Here is a 17,435-nt window from a genome sequence, read left to right as displayed (position 1 = left end):
CAAAAGTGCTCAGATACCTGGTGAACCTATTGATCTGGAGCATCAGTGCAAACCTCTGCACCACCATGGTCCACACACTAGGATATATGAATATTAGGAGCTTTTTATAACTGGCCCCAACTAGAGCAATGGGCCTCAGTACAATCCCAAACACTTAGTTACTGAGTCCTGGCTCAAAGATTCTGCTGTTATACTTGCCTACTTTGCAAACAACAACTCCATATTCTGTAACTGACTAGGACTGTGTTGGTATGGAAGTGTAATGCTGTTGGCTACTAGAGATCTTTCTTCTGCTTTAATAGCCATAAGTGATGACTTATCTGGCAGTGACCCAAGCTGGCTAGGCAATCAAGCCAAAATACATGTAGCAGTCCTCAACATTCTGTTACCCTCACCAATCTCTTCCCTTGAATTCACACTTAAAATTGCAAAATATTACAGGCTAATTCTGTAGGAGATCTGAAGCTCAACTGGATTGGATCTCACAGAGCCCATCTAAGTAGATTCATAATCTCCGTTAAACGTTTACAACTTTTTAAAGACAGTACCAGACCCTAACCCTAGTAGTAGTAAATAATAATAATCTGTTTATTCTTTTTACAAACTTTTATCCATCCAAACATCTTGTATGGTAGACTTGGCAATCATTAATGTTAAGTTGTCAAACTCACCTTCATTCTTGCTGGATGGGTTCGGAGCCGATCCTCGGCTCCGACTCGGCACTTGCTAAGCTCGAGAGCTAATTTTACCAGCTCGAGGCAACCCTATATCCCATGATGCAAGGCGTGACTACCCAGATCTCGTTTGCCGCTTCGCGAAGAGGTCTTCTTTTACCAGCTCAGGTAGTGTTTTTTGTGATTTAACTTTCTGCAGTTAAAAATCTTCCCTTTTTCCAGCCTATTTTTTCTCAGTATTAGAGTTAGTCTTTCTATAGCTATCTCCTTAACCCTATACTCCCTCAACCCAATAGGTTTAGTTATATTCCCCTTCAGGCCTTAAGCCTCCCTTTCCTTAATTCCTGTCAGGGTGTTTAAGTGTTTTACTTAGTTCCCTCCCCTTCTTCTTACGTTAACTGTGTGGATGAACTTTGTGTGTGTGTGTTTGTGCACTGGGCATAATTATGTCCAAAGAATCGAAGATCTCAGGCTTCAAGAAGTGTGACTCATGCTGTCAGAAGATGTCTCTGACAGACGGCCACACTTCTTGCGTGTACTGCCTGGGACCTCTACACCTGCAGGACTCCTGTGCCATTTGTCATTCTTTTAGCCACAGAGTCCTGCAGGAATGTAGGAATAAATTAATCCTACGAGGCTTATTGAAGCCGGAGAGCTCCCCGACCAAGACTGGGTCGGGGAAGCCCTCTAAGACACCTAAGCCCCAGGCTTTGAGTTCGAAGCCTTCGGCTGTGGCTCCGACTCCTTTGGAGTCTAGGTCGGCTCCGTCCGTAGCCGATCTTTCTCTCTTCGATGCAGGTGTATTGGAGCTGGCCGGCACCGATACCACCACCTCTAAGTCGATGTCTGCTCCGGCTGGAGCCGACATTTCCATGTCCCAGACTGGAGCCGATATGTTATCAGCTCTGACTGGAACCGAGGGGTCTTCGGCTCTGATGGCTCTGACTAGGAAGAGATCTCGGTCTCCTTCCCTGGAGTCGATTCGCTCGGCTCCGGGATCTCTGCATTCGGAGCGGAGCCATCGGAGCCGATCTTCTAGGTCTTCCAGGCTCTCTGACCATGACTTGAAGAGATTGCTGAAATCACAGGCACTGGCCCAGATGCTCCATAGCCCGTCTCAGCAGAAGACCGCTATCACTCATCCCCCTGAATTTCCTCCTTCGTCTCTCCTCCAGAGTTCGGAGCCAGAGCTTCTCGAAACCTTGACTGTTGGTGCGTCGGAGCCGATGCCACCCCTTTTGGCTCCTTCGTCTTCGACTCTGATTTCTTCCATGATACCTTCCATGAAGGGATCCGGTCGTCGTGACTCCCGTGTCGGCTCCGAGGGGGCAAGTGGCATCTGACCCTTGTCCGGCCCCGTTCTCCCTCTCGGAGCTTCGGCGTTGGTGAGTTCGGCACCGACATCGGCCTCAGAGGGTTCTCTTTCGGCGGGGCCGGGAGTTCCTGTTTCTTCAGAGCGGGGGCTCTTTGGCCTCCCTGGAAGGGGAGCCTTTGAGGCAATGAGGAGTGTTCTAGCCCTTCAGCTGAGTCAACAGTCGGTTCCATTAGCTCCCCCCTCCTCGGTGCCTGCTGATATCTCTTCCCACTCTCTTGCTCCCGGACCCAGAGATCCATCACCCCAGGTTTCCCCACTGGGAAGAACTTCCTCTTCCGAGGTTTCTCCTGATCCTTCGGGGGGAACCCCCGCATAAGAGGACTTGCAAGAGGAAGCACATAGACTCCCCTGAGTCTACAACATCTGATACTGACTTAGATGAGTCGGAGGGATCCCCAAAGTTCCCCTCTGAGGATGTCTCCTTTTCAGACATCTTGGAACTCCTTAAACAGTGGGGGAACTGGCCTTCCATTAACCCCTCCAAGGATGAGTCAGTATACCTGGAGGCTTTTGGATCTCGAACTTCCACCTCCTGGGTGTCTTCGCCTTTCGACCCTCTCATGGAAGTGGTGGCTCGAAGGGCGTGGGTGGCCCCGGATTCTGTGGAACCAGTCCCTAGGAGGCCATCTAAATTTATCATGGCCCCGGTAGACAAGCAGTTTCTCACCAAGGGTGTCCCTGTTGATGCCATGGTGGTGGCAGCTGCCACCAAGAAGGAACTTGCTGATCCTTCTGTACCTGTCCATCCTCCTAACAAGGAGTCTAGGACCATGGATAGGTATGGTAAGCGGATTTTTTCCTCAGTGACCTTCACTATGCGCTCGCTGAATTATCTCTTGTCACTTTACCCGGCTTCAGAGAGATATTCACAAGGAACTAGGTGAAGTAGTACAGGATCCGTCAGCTGCCGGGGCTCAAGAAAAAATTACCTCGCAGCTGGGAATCCTAAATTCTTTAACAAACTCCTCCATGCGGCTCATTTCTTATGCGGCCGATGGAGCGAGTAGAGCCGCAGGCACAGGAGTGGCCCTTAGGCGTCAGTCCTGGATGTGGCTTTGCAACTTCGCAGATCCCTTTAAGGCGTCCTTCACAAATACTCCCTTTGGCTTTGTTTGGACCTCAGGTGAAGGAAACATTGACCAGATGCGAGCAGGATGGTAAGACTCTGCCGTAGGAGTCCGTTTCTCCACCCCTTTAAGACCTTATCCTAAAGGTCAGAAGGGAGGGAAGATGTGGTTCCATAAATCTCAGGGAGTCACGCCGAGCGCACGTGGTCAGTTTACCCCCAGAGGCAGAGGGGGTAATAACCAATAGACGCCGCCCTAGGGGCAGAGGGCATCCGCAGAATCAGGGTAGCAGAGAGCCTCTCCCTGACAAACCCTTCCCGCATCCTTGAGGTGTTGCCCGACTGTCCACCCTTGGAGGCAGTCGGGGGAAGATTGTCGCTGTACCCTACAGCCTGGCTTTCCCTTTCTCAAGACATTTGGGTACAGTCAATCATATCCGAGGGTTACAAGATTCCCTTCGAAAACTATCCTGTTCCTCGGAAGGTATCCCTCCCAGACGTTGCACCCGGTCTAAGGGAGTTCTCAAAGCTGGAGGTATCAAAACTTCTAGCAAAAAGGGCCATCCAGTCAGTTCCAGCAGACCAAATAGGATCCGGGATCTACTCAAGATTCTTTTTGGTCCCCAAAAAAACGGGAGATTGGAGACCAATTCTAGACCTCAGCAGACTAAACAAGTTTGTCAAGAAGGCAAGATTCCGGATGGTCAGGCTTCAGTCCATTTTACCCTTTTTGGGCAAGGACAACTGGATGTGCTCGGTAGACCTTCAGGATGCGTACTATCACATAGAAATTCACAGGCGCTCCAGAAGGTTTCTCCGCTTTCGGCTGGGGACCAGTCATTTTCAATTCAGAGCCCTGCCCTTTGGTCTCACTACAGCCCCCAGAGTGTTCAACAAATGCATGGCAGCGGTCACGGCTCACCTGAGACATCAAGGATTCCAGGTGTTTCCGTATCTAGATGACTGGCTCCTCACGGCCACCACCAGGCATCAACTTCTCCAGGCCAGGGACTACACTCTCCATATGTGCAGCCATTTAGGAATTTCCATAAACTTCGAAAAGTCCTCCTTGTTACCTTGTCCAAAAACGAACCAGTCAAACTGATAAAAAGTCTGTTGAAGACACATCAGTAAACGGCAACACTCTAATAGGAAATTCTTATTCAATACAATAAAAACGGACAGTACATTCAAAAATAGTTAAATACTTAGCGCTTTCACCTAGTTCTATACCGGGTTTCTTCAGAGTGATTAACATATGGAGCAGTTTCATTAAATACTTTGTCAAGTCAATTTCCGTTTGTGTAATCAGTTTGTTAATAATATAATTATTTAATTATTTAGTTGATTGCCTACTTGAACCTTTAAAACAGTATAGAGCAGTGTAACAGGGGAATGCATTTATTAAATAAATAAATAAACTTCTAAAAAATACCATATAAAATGTATAATGATGTACCAAAAAAATCCCAGATTCGTGTCTATTATGAATAACTTACAATATAAATGTTGACAATCAAAAATTGTCATACAGAAAGTGTATAAAATATTAACCTGTTTTACCTATGTGTAAATATATGTGTAAAGGCCCTACGTAAAAGTTAATATAAAGTTCATATAACTATATTTCTGCATCTAAAATAACAAGAATAAATATATATAAATCACTCTAAATGTATCAAACTAAATAACATATACTTATATTTAATAAAACTTGGTGTATAAATAATTAATGAATTAAATACATTTGTAAATCTAAAAACCTTTTTTAAAAATTTGTAATAGTTAATACCAAAATAAAATATATGTATATAAGTAATATGTATAGGTAAAAACCATAAATATATTTGTATACTGCTTAAATAATACTTGATTTCATTCTCAAGAAGCTGCTAATAGATATATATTCATTTATGCCTGGTTTTGTACATGCATTTAGCCTAAACTGCCGTAAGCATTCCTTCATCTCTAACAAATTATTAACGTCCCCTTCGTTTACTGTAGATTCAGGCACTCTATCTAGTACAAAGAACAAACATTTTTTGAAATTGGGACATGTCAAGCTATGCATGTATAAAGCATTTGTTGATTTTTTATTTTTTATATCTCTAGTGTGTTCACATATCCTCTCTCTCAGTTTTCTGATTGTCTTCCCAATATAGAATGCATCGCATGATAAACAAGTTGCTAAATAAATGACTTGTTTCGTGTTGCAATTCACAAAACCTGGGCATCTAATAGCTCTATTGTATCCCATAATGGCCACATAAGGTCCGTCATTTATATATCTACAGCTCTTGCAAAATCCACATTTTTTCATACAGGATTTGCTATTTGCTCCTTGAGATTCAAATATTTCTTTTAAGTTTCTACCCCTACTATATACAATGGAGGGTATTTTACCTATTTTATCAATAATTTTAGTATCAATACTGAACACACTTTCCCATACTTCCTTTAACAATTCTACTATAGCTTTTGCATCGTCATTATATGGTAAAGTTAGTGAACATGTCTTATTTTTGTCGATGCAAGTTTTTTTATTGTTCATCCCTTCTTTACCTATATATATTATTGGCTTGAATTGTTCCTTTCTTTTCTTTACAATTTCATCTTTTAAGCTACGTATAAGGTGATCCGGGTAGTCCCTTTCAACAAACATTTGGCATAAAAAATTCAACTCGTTAATAAAATTACCATCCTCACTAATTATTCTCGACAACCTTATCATTTGCCCTTTTACCAGATTTCTTTTCTGGAAATAAGGGTGACAGCTTTTAAAATGCAAATATGAATTTGAGAATTTTTTTTATGAAATATAGTTGATTCTATTGTTCCATTCTTTTTATAAATATTAATATCTAAATATTCACATTTGTCCTTGTCTATATTATAGGTAAATTTTAAAAAAGAAGTTGTTTTCCCCAAATAATCTATAAAGTCCTCCATGTCTTTCATATTCCCTTTCCAAATTACTAAAATATCGTCAAGGAATCTAAGATAAAGGACCACTTTTGGCCAAAACATACTATTAAATACATATTCTTGTTCCCATTCTGCCAAAACTAAGTTGGCATAAACTGGTGCGCACCTTGCTCCCATTGCTACCCCTGACACCTGTTTAAAGTATTCACCGTCCTGTTGAAAAAAGTTATTATGGAGAATCATTTCCATGAGATCAATTAGTAGTTTTCTTTTAACAGTGTGATGGTTACTGTACCTTATTAGACTTTTTTCAAATAAGTCAAGTCCTTTATCATGGGGTATAACTGAGAATAAATTAATAATATCAATGGTCACTAAAAATGTGTCTGTAGAAATTTTATCCTTGTTTTCATGCAATTTCTCCAAACAATGCCATGAATCTTTTAATATATGGACAATGTTGTTCAGAACATCTTTACAGCTTGTATCAATATAGTGTGCCATAGGTTCAGTTTTCAAAAATTTTGCTGCTACTATCGGTCTAAAAGGGGGGTTACTTACATCTTTATGTATTTTGGGTATTCCAAACACTTTTGGTGTAACCGGGTGTGTAACTACCAAATATTCATGTTCAACATTGTTAATACAGCCTTCCATTAATAGCTCATATAGCTGCCAATCAATTTTTGTTTGTGCTTTAACCATGTCATATCTTGAGGTTCGAACATATGTGGTTTCGTCATTGAGCATGTCCATCATTTTATTTTTATAATCTACTTTGCTCATAATCACAACCCCTCCCCCCTTATCTGGTTTCATAATTCTATATTTGCTGTTGGTGCATAGTTCGTTGAGACAGAACCTCTCTGCTGTTGTTAAATTTTCGTTTGCCATATCTTTGACTTTTAAGGCTTTTCTAATTTGTAAGTCGCATAACATTTCAAATAAATGAATTACTGGATTACTTGGGGGTATGAATGTACTAGCTTTTCTTAAAGTAAAACTACGTGTGTCTTTTTTCCATACTTCTTCTTGGTTGTGAAAAAATATTTTTAAGTTCAGCTTTCTTGTATAAAGCCTAAGATTGACTAAAACTCTACCAATGTCAAGCTTAAAAGTAGGAATAAATTTAAAACCTTTTTTAAAAAGGGATATATGATCTGTGTTTAATGTTATGTCTGAGTAATTGTAAACTGAGAACCCGCCATCAGTAGTTATTTCACAATGCATTGCAAAAAAATCTGTTTTCACATTACTTTGATTCAAACATACACAATCATTAAATACACTTGTAAAAGAACAAAATTCATTACTGGTGAATTCTAAATGGTCTTGATTGTCAACATCATTAGTAACTTCTTCATCATCCCTTTTTTCATATGATCCATTAACATTTCCTAAACTGTCTGTATTAATCTGACGTTGTAAACATAAACTATTTATCTGTTCCTGTAGTTGTTCTGGTAATATCTTTGCCCCTGGTAACGCCCCTTTAGGCGTTCTGATCTCCAATCATGTCGTCCCTGGTCATTCCTATGCATATTGTTAACACGAAACAAGTCATTTATTTAGCAACTTGTTTATCATGCGATGCATTCTATATTGGGAAGACAAATCAGAAAACTGAGAGAGAGGATATGTGAACACAATAGAGATATAAAAAATAAAAAGTCAACAAATGCTTTATACATGCATAGCTTGACATGTCCCAATTTCAAAAAATTTTTGTTCTTTGTACTAGTGTGCCTGAAACTACAGTAAACGAAAGGGACGTTAATAATTTGTTAGAGATGAAGGAATGCTTATGGCAGTTTAGGCTAAATGCATGTACAAAACCAGGCATAAATGAATATATATCTATTAGCAGCTTCTTGAGAATGAAATCAAGTATTATTTAAGCAGTATACAAATATATTTATGGTTTTTACCTATACATATTACTTATATACATATATTTTATTTTGGTATTAACTATTACAAATTTTTAAAAAAGGTTTTTAGATTTACAAATGTATTTAATTCATTAATTATTTATACACCAAGTTTTATTAAATATAAGTATATGTTATTTAGTTTGATACATTTAGAGTGATTTATATATATTTATTCTTGTTATTTACATGCAGAAATATAGTTATATGAACTTTATATTAACTTTTACGTAGGGTCTTTACACATATATTTACATAGGTAAAACAGGTTAATATTTTATACACTTTCTGTATGACAATTTTTGATTGTCAACATTTATATTGTAAGTTATTCATAATAGACATGAATTTGGGATTTTTTTGGTACATCATTATACATTTTATATGGTATTTTTTAGAAGTTTATTTATTTATTTAATAAATGCATTCCCCTGTTACACTGCTCTATACTGTTTTAAAGGTTCAAGTAGGCAATCAACTAAATAATTAATTAATCATATTATTAACAAACTGATTACACAAATGGAAATTGACTTGACAAAGTATTTAATGAAACTGCTCCATATGTTAATCACTCTGAAGAAACCCGGTATAGAACTGGGTGAAAGCGCTAAGTATTTAACTATTTTTGAATGTACTGTCCGTTTTTTATTGTATTAAATAAGAATTTCCTATTAGAGTGTTGCCGTTTACTGATGTGTCTTCAACAGACTCCTTGTTACCTTGCCAGTCTATTACCTTTATAGGCACAGAACTAGACACTGTTGGGATGTCAGCAAGACTCACAGATCAAAGACTTCTGGACATCCAAAAATATGTTCAGATCATCCTACTCAGCAAAAAGATCAGGGCCAGGTTTGTCCTGAAGGTGCTAGGACTTATGGCGGTTGCCATCGTACTTCTTCCTTTGGCTCACTTCCATATGCGGCTACTGCAATGGATGTTATTCACCCAGTGGTCCTTCCAGCAGCTTCCCATGCGCCACAAGATCATCGTGACACAATCTTGCAAGAGTCACCTGACCTGGTGGATTTCTTCCCCTCAAGTCCTCCAGGGCAGACCGTTTGTTCCCCCGGCCCCGGTTGCCACAGTCACATTGGATGCCTCCCTGATCGGGTGGGGGGGGGGCATTATCAGAGCAGGATGGTCCATGGCACTTGGCAACCCTTCGAATACCATCTGCACATAAATGTCCTAGAGATGAGAGCAGTGCTTTTAACGTTGCAAGCCCTCAACGACTTTCTTCCTTTAGGAACTATTGCAGTTCATACAGACAACATGTCCGTAGTATGGTGCATCAACAAGCAGGGCGGGACCAAGTCCTATCCACTGTGTCGAGAAGCTCTCAGACTTTGGCAGTAGGCAATCTCCTCTCATCGGTTTCTGATAGCAATGCACATCCCCGGGAAATCCAACTTCATTGCGGACAGATTGAGCAGAGCTATTCTCATGCCTCACGAGTGGTCTCTCAAACAATCAGTAGTGAAGGAGATTTTTCAGAAGTGGGGCTTCCCTTGCTGTGACCTTTTTGCTACACCCCAAAACAGCAAATGCCCAGACTTCTCCCTCTATCCACTCCCAGGCCAACCCCCGAGAGATGCTCTAACCCAGGTTTGGCCCCGGGGACTTCTTTATGCTTTTCCTCCATTCCCCTTAATACCTCAAGTCATTCAGAAAGCTACCGTTTTGAGAGCCAAGTTGATTCTCATTGCCCCTTACTGGCCTCAACAAATTTGGTTCCCGTTCCTTCATCACCATCTATTGGTACAGCCTTGGTGTCTGGACCCAGTTCCAGATCTTTTGACCCACCAGTCGGGTCATCTGCACCAGGCCATTCGCTCTCTCAACCTCACCGCTTGGTTGCTCCACTTCCTTCATTAGCAAGGCTTCCTATGATTTCTAATCCTGTACGGGATATCATAGTAGCTTCTCTAAAGTCCTCTACCAGAAAGATTTATGCTAGTAAATGGCATCGTTTTTCCTTCTGGGCAAAGTCCAGGGGCATAGACCCCTTTACTGCCCCAGTTCAGTCAGTTTTGGACTTCTTAGCTGAGATTTTTCAGTCGGGTTCTTCTTCTTCGACAGTCAAAGTCCAGCTGGCAGCAATCTCAAATTTTCATGTTGGCTTAGCGGACCAGAACATAATGTCTCACAAGCTTTGTAAAGCCTTTCTCAGGGGTATCTTTCTACTAAAGCCCCCAATTAAAGATCCTCCTCCGCAATGGGACCTGAATTTAGTGCTGACATCCCTAATTCTTCCCCCCTTCGAACCAGCTGCTACATGTTCTTTAAAATTTCTCTCTTGGAAGTCAATTTTTCTGGTGGCTATTACTTCAGCTAGGAGAGTGTCTGAACTTCATGCTCTCTGTGTTCGACCTCCCTACTTGGTTTTGCACATGGATAGAGTATCTAACAAATCCATCCTTTTTGCCCAAGGTGGCTTCCCAGATGAATCTTAACCAGTCTATTGATCTTCCAGTATTTTTCCCGAATTATTCGGACAGAGTGAAACAGGAACTACATTATTTGGATGTTCATCGCCAGCTCAGATACTACTTGGATAGAACTAAACAATTCATAAAATCTGATCAGCTTTTTCTTTCTTATGCAGAAAACAGAAAAGGTCTCCCGGTCTCCAAGGTGACCTTATCGAAATGGCTCTCTTCCACTATTTCCCATGTTTATCTCCTTAGGGGCAAAGAATTGCCCTCTAAACCTAAGGCACATTCTACTAGAGGCCTAGCCACATCTACAGCCTTTCAGGCTAGGCTACCTATTGACACCATTTGTGCAGCAGCCACTTGGGCCACGCCTCATACCTTTATCTCACATTACAAATTGGACTTGGCCTCCAGAGACAGAGCTAGGTTTGGTTCCACAGTTCTCAAGAGTCTGTTCCATTGAGCCACCCAGGATAGAGGTGCTAGGGACGCGGTCCCATCCAGCAAGAATGAAGGCGAGTTTGACAACTTAACATTAAGAAGTTATGTACCTACCATAACGTTCCATGTGAGTTGTCTTCTCTCACCTTCTTTCTTGCGTCCCTCCCTCCTTTCCCCCTAGCCTGGACAGACCTTGAAGTTGTACTCTTCTCTAGGGACGAGTTTATTCTTCCTATGGACTCCAGTTGTGAGTGGTCACTAGTTTTACTAGTTCCCCTGTGTTGTGTTTACACATTTGGTTACTTTCTTCTCCTTCTGTTGGAAGAAGATAATGGGCATATTTCTATAGCTACCAAACGAGATCTGGGTAGTCACGCCTTGCATCATGGGATATAGGGTTGCCTCGAGCTGGTAAAATTAGCTCTCGAGCTTAGCAAGTGCAGAGTCGGAGCCGAGGATCAGCTCTGAACCCATCCAGCAAGAAAGAAGGCGAGAGAAGACAACTAACATGGAACGTTATGGTAGGTACATAACTTCTTATTATTTCTTGTCTTTCTGATTCTGTAAAAGTATTAATTACTACTCTTCTCACCAGCTTTTACTTTCTAGATCCATTTCTGACTTCATCATAAAGCTATATTCTGAACTCCCAACTGTAGGTTGGAGCACTTATGCAGTTCTGATGACCCACAACAACTCCGTCTGACCTTTATAGTCCAGGAAAGGACAAATTACGGTTACTCAGAAAATGTAGACTTTAAGGCAAACTACATAGCTTACTAAATCTGTTCAATAACACACAAAGCTTGGCGGCAAAAATGGGCTGGATGAAAAAGTGACCCCAACAATGTAGCTAGATAAGTAAGGCAACAACTCATAACTGAAACTAGAATTTTTATTAACCAGGCTAAAGTAGACAGTTGCAGAAAAGTGCAAGCCTCATGTTTAAGACAGCCTAAGTTATTCTGGATGGCATTTATAATATTGACTCTGCACTCTTCCCTAAACTAAGCAAAGGACACTGTCTTGGTCGTCCTTTAATTGCAGACATGAATGACTGCATAGCTCATTCTCCACTTACCACAGACTTTCTATTCAAAAATGTATTCTACTTGCTTTCAATGACACAGTTTTGCAAAATCCTTAATTTTATTTTAAAACTATAGTCAACTGCGATGTTGAGTAGCATTTTGCATATTATGACTGATTTAATTCAAATGTTCACCTCGGTATACTAAGCCTAGGCAGCTGCATGCTCTACATACCTCACACTTTCCTTTATAACCTAATTCTCACATCAGATGGCCTGGCTTATAGTTTTAAACATGCTGTCATTCTAGCAGTGGCTACGAACTGTAAAGCCATAAAAATGAAGTGTCCTACATTTTCAGCAATATGTTTAAACAAGGCATTAGAGAACTTTTTTTTTTAACTTGATGTCACTCATATGCTGCAGAATATGCTTCTTAAGTAACCTATTAGTTTTACTTGTATAGAATGATGCACATAATTTATAACTTGCCAAAGCAACCAGATTTTTTTGTACTACAGTCAGCATAGCTTTATAACTGTAGCTAGTGCCAGAAATAGGATGTACAAATAAATTTGTCTTATAAAATGACATGCTTTATAACTACGACATGGAAAAGTACCAGAGAAATCCAAAATGTTTTTGGCTCTGTTTTTGGCCCATAGTGCAGTTGTCTCTTCAAGGAATAATTATTCCTAAATGCAAAACTGGGCTTTTCACCTATGTCTAATAATAGCATCTGAAGGTAATATTGGCCAGTTCCTTTTAATTACGCCACATACAACCACTACATTATTACTATAAGTCACCAACATCAGACCTCAATCTGCCCACTAGAGAAGCAAATTGTTGTATTTCATTATGTCTATTAACCTCTATTATTAAATTCTTTACTGAGCTGTTTCTCGGCATTCAAAAAAACATCATGGTCTGTGTGTAACCTAGACATTCTAAGAAACTGGCCCTTAAGCGCATTTTTATAGATGTGGAGAATGCACACTAAAACAATGTAGCAAATTATTCCTTCTGCATTCTTTTCTATACATGTAGTTACTTTCCCTTCATGACCTACAAGTGTACACACATTTAAAAAAAATAAATAAATAAATCAATAGTGTGCATAGAATATTTGAGTAAATCCGAAGAAAGAACTACATCTTTCTAAATACAAAATAAACTCTTTCAACATTTCTATAGTACCACTCCATAAAATAGACATCATCCACAAATCATTTGTAGAATATCAGAAAGGATAAATATTTGTGGTTATTGAATACATAGGCATTTTCCCAGTTTGCCGTTACTAGATTGGCATAACTATTTGCACAAGGTGTTCCCATTGCAACGCTTAGCTTTTACCAGTAAAACATACTATTTTCAAGAACAAGCTCCAATAAAAGACAAGGTTAATAGTTTCGCAAGTATAGTTACTAAAATTCCTCGGTATATTCCTAATAGATTCAATGCCATAATCACTCAGGATTACAGTAAAAAGAGTGTTTACATGTAAATTAGCCAAATGCATGCCCTTGATGCTTCCAAACCCTTCAACAAAATCTCCAAGTGCTCGTAAAAAACTTCAGTGTCCCTAAGGATTACTGAAGTCTTTTGTAGTACCAGTTTTAATTCATTCTCAATAAAAATAGACACAGGCTCAGTCATCCAGCCATTGCCGGAGACAATGGGGCACTTGGGTGGGTTATTCAAATTTTTGTGAATCTTGGGTAACCTATGTATGCTAGGAATCACTGGTTTATCTGCCAAAAAGAACATATAAAGCTCACCCATTATTTCTAGTCATAAGTAAATCATATACAGTGGATATATAAAAAGGGTACACAGCCCTGTTAAAATGTCAGGTTTTTGTGATATGAAAAATTAGACCACAAGTCATTTCAAAACTTTGTGATATGAAAAATTAGACCACAAGTCATTTCAAAACTTTTCCCACCTTTAATGTGACCTATAACCTGTGCAATTCAATTGAAAAACAAATCTGTTAGGGGAAAAAATATAAAAAATAAAAAATGTATAATAAGCTGGTTGTATAAGTGTGCACACCCTTAAACTAATACTTTGTTGAAACACCTTTTGATTTAATTGCAAGTTTTGAAATTATTTATTGTGGTCTTGTTTTTTATATCACAAAAACCTGGTATTTTTAACAGGGGTGTGTACCCTTTTTATATTCACTGTAGGCTATTATGAAAGTGTTTGACGAGCAAGTCCACACACTTCTTATTGTGTACATTCAATCATCATTAAGTATATGAAACATACTAGTCAAATACATGCTCATATCTAGAATACCAATCACACCCCCTTTATCAGTGGGTTGAATATATATATATATATATATATATATATATATATATATATATATATACACACACACAGGGATTAGTGTGTAGTTCTGGTGCCTTCCATTCATCATTTGTCAAGTTGTAAAATTTAGATAAATGATTGTCATTAAGCTCTTTATAGATTTCTTTCACAGACCCTTAAAAGGCCTCTAACCATAGATGTAATTGTAGAATGAACATGCTAGGCTTCTGCAAAACAAGTACACCCTGAGATGGCCAGGAAGGAAAAAACACTTAACTTGGTGTTTCTGGGAAAAAAACTTAAGGCTTAAAGCTGAGTCACTGACCTTTGACCAACTTGCTGGAATGAAGGAGTGCCCCTTATTTAATAATGAAGTTTGTTGTTCTCTTAGAGTAACAGAGTTTACTATCAAGCTAGTTAATTCCATTTCATCAACGTGCTTGAATCCTCTGATATTTTGCATCTTTTCCAGTCCCTGATTAAAAGACTGCCTTCTCTGCGACTACACTGGGAGCTTCAACATTGCTGACAAATGTTATACCAGCACGCATTAATCTTTCTAGCACCTCCCACTGCAATAGAACCAGGTTTCGCTGCCTTAGAGTGATCATTGGGTCTATCATTCAAAACCGGAGTATGAGCCATGGTGGAAGAAGTAGACTATGACTTTACAAGTTATTGAATCTAGTATTTATGGGAGGAGATCTGAAGAAATCTACTGAATTGGCTGAGTTAAAATGGATTGCGACTTTACAAGCTGATAAAGTGCTAGGACTAAATGAGAATATGCCTTTAAGACCAGCTTTAAAGGCTCAGAAATGACACCATTGATTTTAATAATGCTTAATTGACACTGTTCTATGATTCTTGGTGTGTTTTAAATAGAATGGATTGATGCTACATGATAGATCTGATGAAGCACTTCTTGTGAAAGCACTCATCTTCTGTTGTTTATTTTATTAAACTTTGTATGCTTTTAGCCATATTTGCTGGTTCTTTTATTACCTTCCATTTGACTTCTGTGTGCAGAGATTGGGTTTTAGCTAAAGTCGCTAATTTTATATTTAGAGATAGTTGATATAATCATAACATATGTCTTGTGTGACTGACAACTTGGCTTTAGGTCAAACTTTAGCATGCTGACTGCCATAAATATCTTGACTGGCTATGTTTTCTCTGACATGGAGCAAAGTAAACAAAGTGGTGTAGCCTTTCTTGATTTTAAAATGCCCTTTCATACAGTGTACCAGTCTACACTACTTATAAATTAGCTTCTGTTGGGTTCTGTAAATAATTTTACAGTGATTCCAAAGCTATTTTGCTGAGAGAATGAAAGTTACCTGTTAAAGAAAATGTGCCATATAAAAAAAGTTGATGAAAAAGTTTGCATTGTGGGGAATTGGAGACAATGGAATATGTTTCTAAAAGAGTTTGAAATTTATGGGAAAAATAATAGAAAGTAAATCCATTACAGACTCTGTGATCAGCATTAACAATGCAGGAGATCCCAGATGAGCCGATAAGGAAAAGTCACAAGAAGAAAGGACCAAGTACCAAATCCTGAAGGAAACCTTTTGTGCATTGTGCTTATAACAGAATTTTTATCTGGGCCAAGTAACACTAAGGTTAAATTGTAATCTCCATAAAAATCTTGATAAGCCACACTTTTCATACACCATTTATTCCTTTGTTTTATAGCTTTTTCTTTTTCCTTTGCTAAAAGTTCCCAAGAATTCTCATAATTTGTCTCATTATATTATTCTACCAAATTTTCCTATTTTCATTAATTTTATCTGCTCTTTAATTTCCGCATTTTTTATTTTATCCTGGCACATTCTTTTTTATTCCTTTACTCTGTTATTCATGTTAAATATAAAAAAAGACTGGGGTATAATTTTCTTTAAATATGTTTATTACCAACTTATTCTCTTTTCCACTTATCCATCTCAAAACGATATATAAATTCAAAGATGCTTCGTACATTGTCAGGTTCAATAAGAACAAAACCCCTTTATCCATGTACAAAACTCCTCTCTTGACTGGATTTAATTTGGAAACCCAGATAAATTTAAAAATAGTTTCAATAAACTACTTTTCCATATCTCTTGGTAGAAAGGCAAGTATGATATTCTTCCCATCCATATTGTATTTGTCATTAAACAAAAAAGCACATTTAAGATTGTGGAATAGGTATAGATTATTAAGTCCTTTTAGATCTTGCAACACTTTCTCTCATTGTTCCTTTATTATGTCATACACTCCACATTCAGTTCCTAATGTTAATATTTTCTCAAACTGCACCTCCCTCTTCTCTCTTACCTCCTAAACCTTTACATTTTTCTTTAATATTCAGTCCAAACTTTTGCAATCTAATACATGCCTAACTACTTTTTCCACCTTTTTTCCATTTTTCGCTGTTGGTATTATGTCATTGGCACAAGACTTAATAGGATATTTTATTCCCATTTCTTGAGTATATTTGCTTTTATCCAGTTCCTCATTTAATCCTTTTATTACACTATTCATAACTTAAAAACAAAATGCCACTCATTGGGAATTCCAGTTTTACTTATCTTCTCATCTTTATTCCTTCACTAAACCAACCATTTACTAATGCTTTAATATTGGTGTTTTCATACACTGTTCCACATAATTTTTTGATTTTTATACTAAAGTTATATTTTTTCATTAATTGCCATAAAATAATATGCTCTATTGAATTAAATGCTTTATTTATATCTGCCACTGCTCTTTGTCCTTTCTTTATATCCTGTACTATTTTCCTAAATCTCATTAATACTTCTTGGACCCCCTTTCCTTTAACCCCATATGTATCTTTTTGTATTATTTTCTAATCCTTTTTGTATTGTTTTCATAAACAATTTATAGTCACAATTATTCAGCATTATAGATCTCCAATTTCTTATTTCTTCCTTATAAATCTCATCACCCCTTCACATACTTCTTCATAAAGTATCCCATTATTTAACCATGCATTAAGAACTTTTATTAATATTTTGTTTTGCCATAGCATTGACTTTACTTAGATGTGATATCCTATACCATCCAATCCAGCCGACATATCCACATTTACACTTTTAATTTATTTCTGCTATTGTTATCTGATGATCCAATTTTTTTCTTCTGAAAACCTTTTCCTTCCACAAACTTGCCCTTTTTAACTCTTTTCCTTTTTCCATTTCTTTCACAGTACATAACTACAGTAT

This window comes from Protopterus annectens, chromosome 1.part0, assembly GCF_019279795.1.
Source record: "Protopterus annectens isolate FY-2018-M chromosome 1.part0, PAN1.0, whole genome shotgun sequence".
In the NCBI taxonomy this organism is placed as follows: Eukaryota; Metazoa; Chordata; order Ceratodontiformes; family Protopteridae; genus Protopterus; species Protopterus annectens.
Note: the sequence above shows the minus strand (reverse complement) of the source record.